The 14643-nt window shown below is 40.3% G+C and overlaps 1 long non-coding RNA gene across 2 annotated transcripts; it reads right to left on the reverse strand.

Moving 5' to 3' along the window:
• Window positions 1–9340: 9340 nt before the first annotated feature.
• LOC140924703 (uncharacterized) lies at window positions 9341–14130 on the reverse strand. Of its 2 annotated transcripts, none has more exons than XR_012164323.1 (3): window positions 13844–14130; window positions 12591–12668; window positions 9341–9728 (listed from the first exon to the last, which is right to left on the reverse strand). It is a non-coding gene; the product is annotated as an uncharacterized lncRNA (long non-coding RNA). The 2 variants fall into 2 exon arrangements; XR_012164324.1 differs by having other exon boundaries at window positions 9341–9775.
• Window positions 14131–14643: the final 513 nt, after the last annotated feature.

Genomic DNA, 14643 nt, shown 5'->3' on the forward strand with positions numbered 1-14643 from the left:
TCACATCAGACCAGTAGCGAACGTGGGTCGTTTTGCACGTTACATTTTTCCAACACAATTTTTCACCGAATTCTCCATTTCTTTGGTAATCCGCCCAAAACGATCTGAACGCAGCGTGGTGTTTGCTTTGTTGTCACATTATCGAAGAGGAACCGTTATTCTAGGACTTGAAATTCAGAATGTCGCTGGAGACTCTATTATCCGACTGACTCATGCACCTGACGAAGAGACGAAAACTGTGTTCGACTTCACGGTGCCAGATATAAACGGTAAATGGAGCTGGTTGGGATTCAGCATTAAAAAAGACGGCGTCACGTTTTATTTGGATTGTAATGCAGCTGAGACAAAGTCTAAGCCGTCTTTTCTGGGTGATCTTACTATACCAATTTACAGTGCCTTGTATATTGGCCGTGCGGGGTGGACTGCGGGAGCCCAGTCCAACGCCTTTGAGGTGAGTAGGGTCCTGGTTTTTGAGGTCGTCTATGTAAAATGATTATGGTGGTTTTCGGCTACCGAATACATTTCGGTCATAATTTTTTCATGTACATTCTTAAAATGGCATCTCACCAGTATGGAGAAATCCTCTTCATTTCCGAGTTGCTTCAAGTCCCTGTTTCAAAGAGAGGCAAAGTACGAAGCCATTGGTATGAAAATGTTTTTTTATTCTCTTTCAAATTAAACTCAATATCACAAAAAAGGATTTTACACTTAGCCTCGCTCTGAAAGTGAGGGTTTTTGGAACTCGGAACTGAGCTATTCGGGCCTTAAAGATTTCTGGGAATATATTAGGGCCTTAGAACCTCTTTTTTGTCTTTTTGAGTGAAGAGGAGATAAGAAGGCTCTTCGTCAATCGCGTCATGTCTTCGAAGTCACCGAAGCCCGAACTTCTGGACTACTCAATCTTGTCCCCTTTCGTCAAACTGGTTTTCCGAGTATAAGCATCCGTTTATTGATAAACGGATCTCGTAACTGAATCCGCTGTACCGAGCACACGGAGATTAGGCCTTGAAAGGAAATTGTATCCCAGAGACAAGCAGCACATGCCCAACAAAGATCTTATTTGATCCATGCAGGGTCTTTCTCGAGTAGCCAAAGTCGATCAAGTGAGAAAAAGGCTGTGCTAACAGGGTGAGAGTAATGGTAGCGGTACTTGGGAAACTCACTGGCCCAAGTAATAGGAAAGAAGAAAAAAAAAATGACGAGATCTAAACACATCTGCTGCCACACTAACTATGGACAGGAATATGAAACCCAATCAAAACACGACAACGCCACGTAATCGACGTGTGACGAGTGAGAGTTCATTATTAGCTTGGTCTTTCTCATTCACAAGGGAGCACAACAAACCTTCCCTTGAGCCCTCCGTTAATGTCTACTGTGCTGAGCACCTCATGGTGGTCATAGATTGGAAATATGTTGGAGATTAAGATTTTTTTCGTCAAACTAATTCAACTAATTCCACTTCCTTCCTTTTATTTAGGGTGATATAGCAGAATTGGCTATGCACAAAGATGCAAACAAAGCACAGCAACAGGAGTGTAAGGCAGGTAACAGGTCATGTCAGTTTGGGGTTCAAAACAGACTCCTTCTGGGTCTTTAAGAGATATCTTGATTATGAGATCGACACTGAAGAAGGGAAAAATTTCAGAGTGGCATAGTGGCACACACACTTCATGACTCAAATTACTATGCACAGCGTGAAAAAACGGTTCAGGAAGAAAGTTTGCCGTTAACCCATGCCAGTGAAGGAAATTTGATTTTCAAACAAATAAGAACTTTAAACCTAAAGTGCATTCTAATCTGGCAAACATTCGAGTAGCTATCATTATTTAGCTCAAGGCCTGACATGCTGACATCTAAACAACACAAGAATTTTTGGCATTGATGAAAAATGCATTGAAAAGATGGTGTGACGTTGTAGGCACCAAAAATGAATTCAGTTATGTTCATTACTACTCGTAACCTTGTGCAACCTTGCTCATACTGCTATAGCTATATATATGTCTCTAGTAATACATCCAAATTGGAAGACGTCCGATCTACTAATTAAAAAATTTCGAAAGTCACGTGGTCTGTAAAGCTAGAAAACCAGTTTCCAGTCCTCAACATGGTCTATAATAGCATATAAAATGAAAGCGTATGTACAGGAAATCTAACATTCCTACCAAATTTGTATCTCAGATAACAGTTTCAACCACAAGCACGCCTTTGGTGCCCACAACACTCAAGAGGGAAACAATAGAGAAGGCAGTGCTTGCAACACAAACGGCAGCACCGACCCTAAGAAATGCTCCTTCTATTACACCAGAAGGAACAGAGCAAAGTAGAGAAGAAAAAGAGAAAGGTAAGTAGACGAACGCGTTGAGCTGGTGGTAACTTTTCGTTAACTTAAAACCAAACTCATAATTATAATCACGCTCCAGTCAGTTGTTCAAAAGATGGATAGCGCAATCCAATGGATTAATATCAGTCTATACGCTGGAAAACGCGATTGTCCCTCTTAATAGTCATATTCAGTAGAAAGAATTTTATTCGATGGATATCGTTATGCAACGTTTGAATAATTGAGGTTTGTTTATCCCAGAGGAAAGCATTAATTCTATGGCCCAGTTAGGTATATATATTAAATCTTCGCACATATCTGTTTGAAATACAAATATGACAATATGAACGTAAGAATTACGGTTGTTGCTGTTTTGCATGGTACATTTCTGAACCGACATATGTTCGCAGGAGGAACGAAAAAGTGGAGTCACATTTACGTAATATGGAAATGCAAAAGCAAGAAACACTGCAAGGCGATGGAAAAGGCTTTTGCATAACACTAAGTAATGCACGGGAACCTTCAACATTAAGCACTGCGCTTCAAGACCGAGTCAAACAGGAAAACAAACAGTAATTTTGATATAATAATTTTTTTTTTTAAATTAAACAGATAGCCCAACATCAACAAGTAAAATCGCCACATCAGCTGAAGGAACTTCAACGACTTACGAAGACGTAACAACAGAACAACCGAATACCGAAAAGATATCTACAGATGAAACTGTTACATTAGAACACATAAATAAAGAAACGTCACCAACTAGTGAGGCGCTCACAACAGAGTCTCCTGTCGAGAACATTTCATTTGGTAAATCGGTTACAACAGCCCTCATAACTGAAGAGCCTTCATCAGAAGGAAAATCAGTTACAACGAGTGATGCAGTAACGACGGAAGTTGCAACTGAGGAATTATCGTCCACAAGAAAAGCAGTTACAACCGAAACTCCTACTGACGAAGTATCGTCGACAAGTGCAACATTTACAGCAAAACATTCAACTAAAGGAGCGCTGTCGGTAAGTGAGACAGTTGCAACAAAGGTTTCCACTGAAAAAGCATTGTCGACGGGTGAAACAGGTACAATAGAAGATCCACCTGATGAAGCACTGTCGACTAGGGAAACAGTTGCAACAGAAACTTCGACTGACGAAGTATTGTTGTCAAGTGAAACAAGAACGACAGAAAATCCTACTGGCGAAGAATTTTTGACAAGTAAAACAGTTGCAACTGAAGCATCAACTGATCAAGTATTGTCAACAAGTGAAACACTTACAACAGAAGCTCAAACTTACAAACTTTTGTCGACAAGTAAAGCAGTTACAACAGAAGCTCCATCCGACGACGCATTGTCAAGAAGTGAAGCAGTTATAACAGACACTCCAACTGACGAAGTATTGTCAGCAAGTGAAACAGTTAAAACAGAATCTCTGACGAACGAAACATTGCCGACACGTGAAACAGTGTCCAGTCAAGCAGTTACAACAGAAGAACCTACTGACAAAGTATTGTCGCCAAGTGAAAAAGGTACAACGGAAGCGCCAACTGACGAAGTATTGTCAACAAGTGAAACAGTTACAACAGAATCTCCAACTTACGAAGTATTGTCAACTAGTGAAAAAGTTAAATCAGAAGCTCCAACTGATGAAGTATTGTCCACAGGTCAAACGGTTTCAACAGAAGTTGCAGCTGAAGAAGTTTTATCGACAAGTGAAGCAGTTACAACAGAAATTCCAACTGCCGAAGTATTGTCGACAAGTGAAACAGTTACAACAGAAGCTCCAAATGACGAAGTATTGTCGACCAGTGAAGCAGTAACAACAGAAGCTCCAACTTACGAAGTATTGTCAACAAGTGAAACAGTTACAACAGAAGTTTTAACTGACGAAGTATCGTCGACAGGTAAAACGGTTACAACAGAAGTTGCAACTGACGAAGTGTTGTCGACGAGTGAAGCAGTTACAACAGAAACACCAACTGAAGAAGTATTGTCAACAAGCGAAGCAGGCGCGACAGAAGAACCAACTGACGAAGTTTCGTCAACAATTGAAACAGTTACAACAGAAGCTCCAACTTACGAAGTATGGTCAACGAGTGGAATAGTTAAAACACAAGCTCCAACTGACGAAGTATTGTCGACAGGTAAAATGGTTTCAACAGAAGCTACAACTGAAGAAGTGTTGCCGACAAGTGAAGCAGTTACAACAGAAACTCCAACTGAAGAAGTATCGTCGACGAGTAAAACAGTTGCAACAGAAGCTTCAACTGATGAAGTATTGTCGACGAGTGAAGCGGTTACAACAGAAGCTCCAATTTACGAAGTATTGTCAACAAGTGAAATAGTTGCAACAGAAGCTCCAACTTACGAAGTATTTTCGACAGGTAAAATGGTTTCAACAGAAGCTACAACTGAAGAAGTGTTGTCGACAAGTGAAGTATTTACAACAGAAACTCCAACTGAAGAAGTATCGTCAACGAGTGAAACAGTTGCAACAGAAGCTCCAACTAATGAAGTATTGTCGACGAGTGAAGCGGTTGTTACAGAAGCTCCAACTAATGAAGCATTGTCAACAAGTGAAATAGTTACAACAGAAGCTCCTACTGACGAAGTATTGTCGACAAGTGAAACAGTTACGAAAGAAGCTTTAACTGACGAAGTATTGTCGACAGGTAAAACGGTTACAATAGAAACTGCAAAAGAAGACGTGTTGTCGACAAGTGAAGCAGTTACAATACAAACTCCAACTGACGAAGTATCGTCGACTAATGAAACAGCTACAAGAGAAACTTTAACTGACGAAGTATTGTCAACAAGTGAAATAGTTACAACAGAAGCTCCTACTGACGAAGTATTGTCGACAAGTGAAACAGTTACGAAAGAAGCTTTAACTGACGAAGTATTGTCGACAGGTAAAACTGTTACAACAGAAACAGCAACTGAAAAAGTGTTGTCGACGAGTGAAGCAGTTACAAGAGAAACTTCAACTGAGGAAGCGTTGTGGACAAGTGAAATAGTTACAACAGAAGCTCCAACTGACGAAGTATTGTCGACAAGTGAAGTAGGTACAACAGAAGCTCTAACTGACGAAGTATTATCGACAGGTAAAACGATTACAACAGAAGCTCCGACTGACGAAGTATTGTTGTCAAGTGAAATGGTTACAACAAAAACTATAAGTGACAAAGTATTGTCGACAGGTGAAAGAGTTGCAACAGAAGCTCGAGCTGACGAAGTATTGTCGAGAAATGAATCAGTTACAACTGGGGCTCCAACTGATGAAGGATTGTCAATAAGCGAAATAGTTACAACAGAAGCTCCAACTGATGAAGTATTGTCGACAAATGAAGCAGTTACAACAGAAGCTCCAACTGATAAAGTATCGTCAACAAGAGAAAAAGTCACAAAAGAAGCTTTAACTGACGAAGTACTGTCAACAGGTAAAACGTTTACAACAGAAGCTGTAACTGAAGAATTATTGTCGACAAGTGAAGCACTTACAACAGAATTTTCAACTTACGAAGTATTGTCAACAAGTAAAACAATTACAACAGAAGCTCTAATTCACGAAAAAGCGTTACCTACAATTGATGCAGTTGCCTCGGAAGTTACAACTGAAGGAGAAGGAGCGCTGACGACAAATGAAACAGTCACAACAAAAATTATTACCGAGGAAGCACTGTCAACAGGTGAAGTAGTTACAGCAGAAGTTACAGCTGGTAGTGCATTGTCGACAAATGAAGCAATGACCACAGAACGTTCAACTGTGGAAGCTTCACCAAGGAGTGAAAAAGTTGAAACTTTAACATCTAGTGAAGCAATCAGATATGTCTTTTCGAGAACTACTTCGCCTTCAACGCCTCTCGAAGACACCACGAAGTTTAGTGTCGAGATGTCTTCCACTCCATCTACTGTTGCCATTGCAACGTCCAGCGCTGTAGAAACGGTGGGTCTGACCGACATTACTCAGACCTCCCCTGATAGGCCGGTGACCAGCAGCAAACCTAAAACGAAGGCTACAGTTGTACCCATTGATGACATAGACGCAACGGATGCAATTATCGGTAGATTTGAAGGAGTACCAGAGAATACTACCAAAGAATCTCCTACAAAGGTGAAGACCCACACATTTACGACTGAGGTACGCTGTCTTCATTCTGTAATTCTTTCTATTGTGTTTAGGTAACTTTTGGTTTTCGCAGAGGTTACAGGAAATCACTCACAAGCAGTTTTCAAAGTTTACTGAACTGTCATTCTACGAGGAACTTTCTGTCTCCTCAATATAACCTTTTCTCGTATTTTTTCGTTCTCAGGCGCCCAGTATCGGTACTCCCACCGTGATAAAAAATGGGCTACAAGGTCCTCGAGGTCCCCAAGGATTGCCGGGACCCAAGGGTGACAAGGGAGACTCTGTTATCGGGCCTCGGGGGCCAGGAGGATCACTAGGATTCCCGGGGCCTAAAGGAGGTAAGGAGCATATAGTCACCCCCTGTAGTACCAAACAATTGATTTTAAGCATCCCTCTCACATAGTTAGGTAACGATAGGTTAAGCTGAGAGAGCTGCCGGTTTTGTGGTTGATTTGACCGAATTTCAAATCTAGACGCCTGTACGCTTCCAAGATAGCACTGTTTATTAGGAGAGACAGCAATTAAATTTAAAAAAGTACACCTCTAACACGATCAAGCGCATTGATGAATAGGGAGCTTAAGCAACGGCGACGGCTACGACAGCGTCACTTAACAAGTGAATTCGCGCGTCTCAAACTTTATCGCGCTTATTCCATCTCGTTTAGTTCGTCGAGTTTTGGCATTTTTTTTTGGAGTTGAATCCTAAAGAACTGTATCAAAGTTCAAGAAAAGAAAACGAAAGTTGCGTCTTGTGTTCTCGTCCTCGACAAAACGTGAAATTAGCCACTTTCACGTTGTCGTGAAACGACGGCTAAGAAATGTACATAAAGGCGTGATGCACGTGCAAAGTTGTTGTTCTGCCAATCTAAACCTATTGCTTTTCTGCCGTTCTCGTTGCCGTCGCCGTTGCTTAAGCTCCCTAATAATAAAAATAAGTAGGGATTATTCTGAGTATTACTAGGCGCTTTTCCTTTAGAAAAAAATTCCGGAAATTGCGGTTGGAAAAGCCTTGGAATTTCTGTTTGGGAAAAGTTTGTTCCATTTCACGTCGCAAATCCTGGCGCGGCTTACGTTACCTGACGGCACACCAAGATGGCTCCGAGTTGGTAGTGATTTTGGATCAGGTCTTAGCCATTGAAGAGGAGGAAATGATTACAGCTTCTGATGACGAGGAAGAAATTTATCTAATGGTAGCGATTTTGACTTTTACAAAGCGAAAGCTAAACAGAAACAGGGTTTTTTTTGTAAAGTTGTCATGTGTTGTGGATGTGTTGAAGTCGCACTTCCGGGTGACCACTCACGTGAATTAAGGAATGGGGCAGAATTGAAAAATGCCAAAAAATAGAAAAAAAATTGCAAAAATAATATTTTATTATTCTAAGGTCTTACTTTTATATAGGCTTACTAATCCGCGGAGACAGAAAATATCTGTGCGTTTCACGTGACACGACCGTTATTCGTTCCTTAAATTTGGCGCCATTTGTGTTTGTTCTATTCGCTTCAAATTTACACCACTTTGTACACCGTCAATACAGCGTTAAAGCATCAAGGCATGGGCTCCTATGTTCAGTGTTTTTGAACTTAATCGGGAAATCCAGGAAAATGCCATTTATCTCTGTGAAATTTGCCATTCTTTTTCGATTAACGCCAATTTACTCAATTACTGCTAACTCATAAGGCCATTTGAGATGGAATCTAAAATCCCCGATTGGATCGTAGTTTTTCATAATAAGGCTATGGTTTCTGAATAGAAAAACCGTCGCCTAAGCGATGGTAAAGTGGTGTATTTCACGTTTTTAATACTTAACCAGCAGCTCTATTTGTCCGCCATGTTTGAAAGCGCGGTCAAGACATTCGGGGAACTAGAACCCAGCGAATTTCCTTGCTGCTATAGCAACAATTCCCTTTCAAGATGGCGGACGTCTTAAAGTGGAAAAGGTAATACAGTTTTTGAGGTTTTTTTTCTCGTTTCGTTTGTATTATTGCGAAGACCTTTGTAAACTGAAGGCATTAAATTGATTTATATACAAGAGTGGATATTTTTTATCTTAATATGCTTACATTTTTGGACTTAAAAACGAAGAAGAGATGACAAATTTTAGAAAGACGTCGTTCGTAACAAGGTAAAACATAACGGTCTTTCAGAGGTTTGCGCGTACTAACGACTCTCAAAACCTTATTTGCTTCAAGAATAATAGGGTATCATGTTGCTGTTCTACATTATCTTTTGAATTTTGGCGCAATGTTCAGATAAGTGGGGTTAGTTGTGGTGTAAACATTCGCTTCGTGCAGCCTACAAACAATTGTAGAGAGATCAACGTTTCCAATTATCTGTCAGTATTTAAAGGATCTAAGGCTAAACTCAGCATCTTAAAACACACAAAGGATTTGAAGAGTCACTTAATTGAGGGAAAAAATCTCGTTCTGCTATTATGGCGGGACTTTTTAACTGTGGCTTCGCGCGTGTAGCTGCAAGGAACAGTGTGTACGATGAGAACGGGAAGGTCATTTACGACAAGGGCACTCGTTTACAGAGGTTCTTGAGCACATTTTTTGAAAACAAGGAAGCGTTTGCTGTTTCTCAGAACACATTCGACAAAAGGCTACCTGTACTTCTTAAAAACTTTAAAAAATGGCGCGGCGAAAGCAAGACAAAATATTTGGACCACTTCAGTTCATCCACATGGAAATCTCTATCAGCTCTTAAGAGGGGGTTACATTCTATCTCAAACTGCAGGGAATGTCACACGAATCATCTGGATTTCCAAACGCAGTTCCCTCTGAAAACTAATCGGCTAAAGGGAGCTGATCCAGTAGCAACATGTACTAAAGAAGCAGTAAATTTAAGAAAAACAACAAAGTCTGTGAAACCATCAAAAAAGGCCATTCGAAACACTGCAAAGATCATTTATTCCAAAATTAATGAGCCATTCAAAACTCTCTACAACATCAACCTTGCCGATGCCTTAGCAAAGGTTCCTGAAACTGGACTAACACATGCAAAAACTAAGGTGCAAAAACAGAAGGAAAAAAGGGAAAGTGCAAGGCAATTCAAAAAAAGTACTGAAGATCAGTGGACAAAAGTTGACTGTGACACCATGCTGGGAACAAGGCAGTCCTTTAAACAGAGAGATTTACAAAGAAAATCCCTCTATTTTGAGTCCCAAGAAGAGGCCAAAATTCGGACGAACAAAAGGAAAGCACTAGAGGAGGCAGGCCTTCGAAGAAAAAAGCGTCACTCTCCAGATCCCAGTTCTCTTGACTTTGACAAAGATGGTCTCCTGCAGGAAGTAAATTCAATGAAACAGGGTGAAAAGGTGAGAACAGTCTAAAAGTAAAGTAAAGAAAGTGGGAAATAAGAAAATTGTAATTGAATCATGACAGCAAATAAATTGAAATGACTGCCTCTTCCCAAGCCAAAACTTAATCAGAATTACCTCCACCCACCCCCCCTCCCCCTACACACACACACATGCCCAGACCCACCCTTTTATTTTTATAGCAAAGATACACTATTCACTACTCGACAACTAATTAGCTCTCCATGTAAAATAATGTAAAATTACAAAAAGTTACAAAATTGCATCTTTAGTTCAGGAACATGATAAAAACATATCTCAAGTTATTTACATAATATTTGTTTATTCTAACATTTCAGATCAATTTCTCTGAGCTGGCTAGGAAATATGGAACATCTGAGAAGACAAAAGTTGGAAACATGGTGGTGAAAGAATTTCTTATCAAAAATGATGTAAATTTAGAAACTTTCAAGCAATTCAGAAAGAATGATCCACTTCCAAGAAGGCAGCTTCAGAAAAGCTTTGGAGGGGAGATTACAACACCAGTGCCTCGCACAAGTGCAGCCATAAGGGAAACCTTAAGAAAAAAAATTGAAAATGGAGAATACTGCTTGGGCGAGATAATTGCTCCAAAATCCTACCAGAAGCTGACACTGGATTCCAATGGCACTCTCAAGAAAGAATGTTTCACAGTCAGTGGCAGAAAGATACCTTTGGTAGAAATAAGGAAGAATCTTTTGGATGAACACGAGAAACTGGGCTTGGTAAGAGACCACTCAGAAGCTCATTATGAGGCTATGACATATGAAGAGCTGGAAATTCGCTTGAAGGAAATTGGAGAGTTTAAAGAGAAACCTGATAGTGGGATGACAAGGGAGGAACTGGTTACCTCACTAAAACACTGGGAGCGAACGCGATACCTGATGATCTGGTCTGACCACTCAAGTGTCATGAATCATGGTCATATCCTGTTGACAGTTAACACTATTTATGATCCGGCATTCTATTACACATCGCAAGAGCTTGGGGGCAAGGATGTCCAAGAAATGGTGGAAAAGCCACAAATTTACCTCATGGCAAGGTGTAGAGACACCATTGAGGATCAGCTGTTGTACAGCGACACCCGCCTTGAAGACATCCAACATCTCACCACAAAGATCACCTCTTCCCACAACATTTTCGTCACTGACATATGCCGACTGTTCCATGGTGACCATCCATCACAAGAAGTTGAGAGTGGGGAGCAAGTGGGTGGAACCTTTGGCTGCTGTGGTTGTACCCTATCATCAGCACAGTACTCTGACCACATAGCATCAGTAAGAGCCCCACAAATTACACTAGAAGAACGGAGGAGGAAAGTTATTGCAGGTCCAGCTGGCAAAGAAAGGAGGAATGGAGGCGTACAACCTTTCCAAAAAATGAGCAAAGATGACCTGATTAGAGAGTGCAAGGGCCGAAATCTCCAAACAGATGGTTTATTGAAACCAGCCTTGCAGAGTCAATTGAGAGAGGAGTTAAAGGGTATTCAACGGGTCCCCGCATTGTGCTTTCCAAATCAAAGTGCTTCAATGAAAGAGCTTAACTTGACCCAATATGAAGTTGTGCCAGTGGAACCCCTCCATGATCTCAAGGAGCACATAAATAACATCCTAAAGGAACTCCCTAAGCACCTAACTGGTGAGGAAACATCACTGTTTGAGGAGGCCATAGAAGCAGTTCTCTCCACCAAAGAAAAATTAAGGGGAGCAGATTACCGTCTTTGTTGTATCGTTCTTGCCCTCCACCTTGGAAGCAACTGCCGTCTAACTATAAGAAGGTTACTGTATAGTCTTGCAGAACTCTGTGAATTGTTGTACACTCCTTCAGACAAACGCACCCCCCGGTTTATTTTACGTCTACATAATGTGACATTTTGCCATGTAGTTGCAGTTCAAAAGGTATTTACCACCACAGAAGTCCTGACACACAGAAAACTCTATGGTATATATTATCACAGCATAACCTGCCACGCCCCCTTCACATCACGTCTAATCTCACTTAGTTCTGTAGACACAGAGGAGGAGGAAAGAGAATTCAGCACCATCAATTCCATTAGCAAGACAACCTCCAATGGTCATTCAGAGCATATAATTCCTAACTGCATAGTTCGAGCTCAAGCAGAACGAAATTTCAAAACAACGAAAAGTAGCTTTCTTGAACAACAGTCAAAGATCAGAAAGTTTGCCAGTAACCTTCCACAGTTTCCTGACACAGTAATTCCCTATGAACTCCTTGACAAGGAACTTTATCAAGCTCACCTAGAAACTATCAGTGATTTTCTTCTGTGTGGAAAAGGAGTGTGGTGGCACACAAATGAAGATGGTAAGGAAATTGTCTTTCATGATGGAAAAGAATGGCCAGAATTTCATGAGCAAGGTCCCCCTTTGCACCACTTCCGTTCATCTTCCTTTGAAAGTGAACGTAGCTATCTCACAAAAAAGTGGGAAGAATGCTTGAATCATGGTAACCTCCACTTGCCTGTAAGGAAAGTGAAAGTCTACAACACTGAAGGCTACGTAGCATACACTGAGTATTACAGAGTGTTCAGAGATGAGGAATGGCCAGAACCAGAAGATTATACTGCGGAGGAAATCCAAACAGATGCAGACAACCAGGATCTCTCTTTGCCTAGTGATCAGGAAGATTCAGAAGAACATGAAGAATCTCTTCCACTGAGCACAAGTTTAGTTTACACTTCTGAAAATGTTGATGCAGCTGAGTTGAGTGAGGATGACTGTGATGACTGTGATTATGAGAGTAGCAAAGAAGGAGGTCTAACAACTACAGATTGTCATATCAACTCACCGAGTGTTCTTCCTGCCACAAATCCACATGACTCAAATATCTTTGTAGATGCTGTCCAACAGCAAGCAGTAAATGACCCTGCATTGAAAGAAAAGGAGAAAAATCAGCAAGAGGATTACATCCTCCAAACAAAACTTGCTACATCTGTGGCCAAGGTATTAGGCATAACAGCTCTTGTAAAAGCACTTGACAAGGCCAAAAAAGCCCTGCACGAACAACGAAACAGAAACAACAAGTATTGCCATGACAAGTACAAAGATACTTTGGCCTGTGTCCAGACCCAAGTGCTTGCAGCTCACAAAAGTTTAACACAGGAAATAGAGAAATGGGAAAAGGAATTTCTTCTAAAGTATGGGTTTGCACCAACATATGAAAACTTTGAACAAGAGGAAAAAGTAAAAGCTGCATACAAGAAAAAAAAATTGAGCAAGGAACTACTGAAACATTGGAAAATAACTGTGCATGTTCATCCACGTTGATTAAAATAATTTTTATATGATGTGAATTATTTTTCAAAGAATTCCACTGTCTAGTTTTATAGTTAACATTAAAGAATTCAAATGATATATTATTTGCAGATAATCGTTCAAGAAAATTATATTTAGCGCCGTAAATCGGGTATTGCAGAAAGGCCTATGTGAGCCTGAGGCTATTATGATAACTGTGTATGCATGTTCATCCAAGTCGCTTAAAATAGTTTAGATATTATATACATTATTACCCCAAGAATTCCATGTTTAAGATTAAAGATTATATCTAGCGTAAATGTTAGGCCTAGCAGTATTCAAAAAGAACATTAGAAGATTCCTTGTCGATGAAAGCACGCCGAACTGTACATGCATGTATATCATTTATAAAAACACGCGTACGCCTAGTATTTAATGTTCTGTTTTCCCTATATCTTTGATTTGTAACCGTTACTTCTGGCAGTTGCCTGATGATTAATCTCGCAAGAGGCATGAAACTCTGAGTAGCAATAAATGTTCAAGATTTAATCCAGTTCCATCAGTCTACTTGTAAACATGCCGTGATATGTTTCAAGTATGCAAGAATTTGTGACACTGAAATTTCTGCTCGTCACAGCAGTTATTAAATTAATCATCTGTTCAGTTGCCTTTGAAGCTGAAAATGAAATATGCATCAGTGATACTTGTTAACAGTTCCTACAGCTGTATTACAGAACGATTTTCAAAAATAGCAATAGCACACACGTATTACACAAAATTATTAAACGAGAGCTGAAATTCACGTACCTGATTCTGGCGAAGATCCGTTGAAAATATCAAGATACTTGTAAAAATCATCCAATGTACCATTGAAGGTAATATAACCTTTTTTTTACGCTGAGAAAATTTGCTTTACCGAAGAATCCAAGAAACGTTTCATGATTAGTCGACCTTTGAATAGCAACGCCATGGTTGTTTACAAGCCGACTTGCAACTTGAGAGCTCTTTAGTTAATAAAGTTAGCGATTACCCAATACTTAACTAGAGTCCTTGCTGGGGGTCACGATGTCGTTTTCTACCCATTCCTTAATTCACGTGAGCAGAGCCACACTGGAAAAGTTTTGCAGAGAGGTGAAAGATACAGGACGTATTCCTCAAGGAAACCGCTTTGGAAGACCTCCAATTCCTTGTGAGGGCGATCGACTAAAATCTATGGAGCGATTGTCTAAAGAATGAAAAGGCGCGAAAAGCGTGTCAGCAGAATGTACCGATTATTGCGTGCAGCCAAAGTGAAGATGAGCATTTGAATTTATTTTTTCAAATACCAGGTACTTGCCGATCCCAAGAGAAAGGCACTCATGATTTGAAAGCGATTTCATGGAGTCAGCACTGAAAAGACAAATTGTACACTGATACACTGGGATAGAGGCCACTTTTTCCCAAAATGACCGTGGCAAATTTCTTTCTGTGGAACTGGCATGAAATACGAGAAACGTGGTAATGGAACACGAAAATCAGTTCGGAGCGTTCCAACCGGAAAAATGGGGATACCTTTTTAGTTGTCTACCTTTACCGGGAATTTTCCTGTGGGACGAATCAAAGAATCG

The sequence above is a fragment of the Porites lutea genome, chromosome 14, assembly GCF_958299795.1.
Source record: "Porites lutea chromosome 14, jaPorLute2.1, whole genome shotgun sequence".
Lineage (NCBI taxonomy): Eukaryota > Metazoa > Cnidaria > Anthozoa > Scleractinia > Poritidae > Porites > Porites lutea.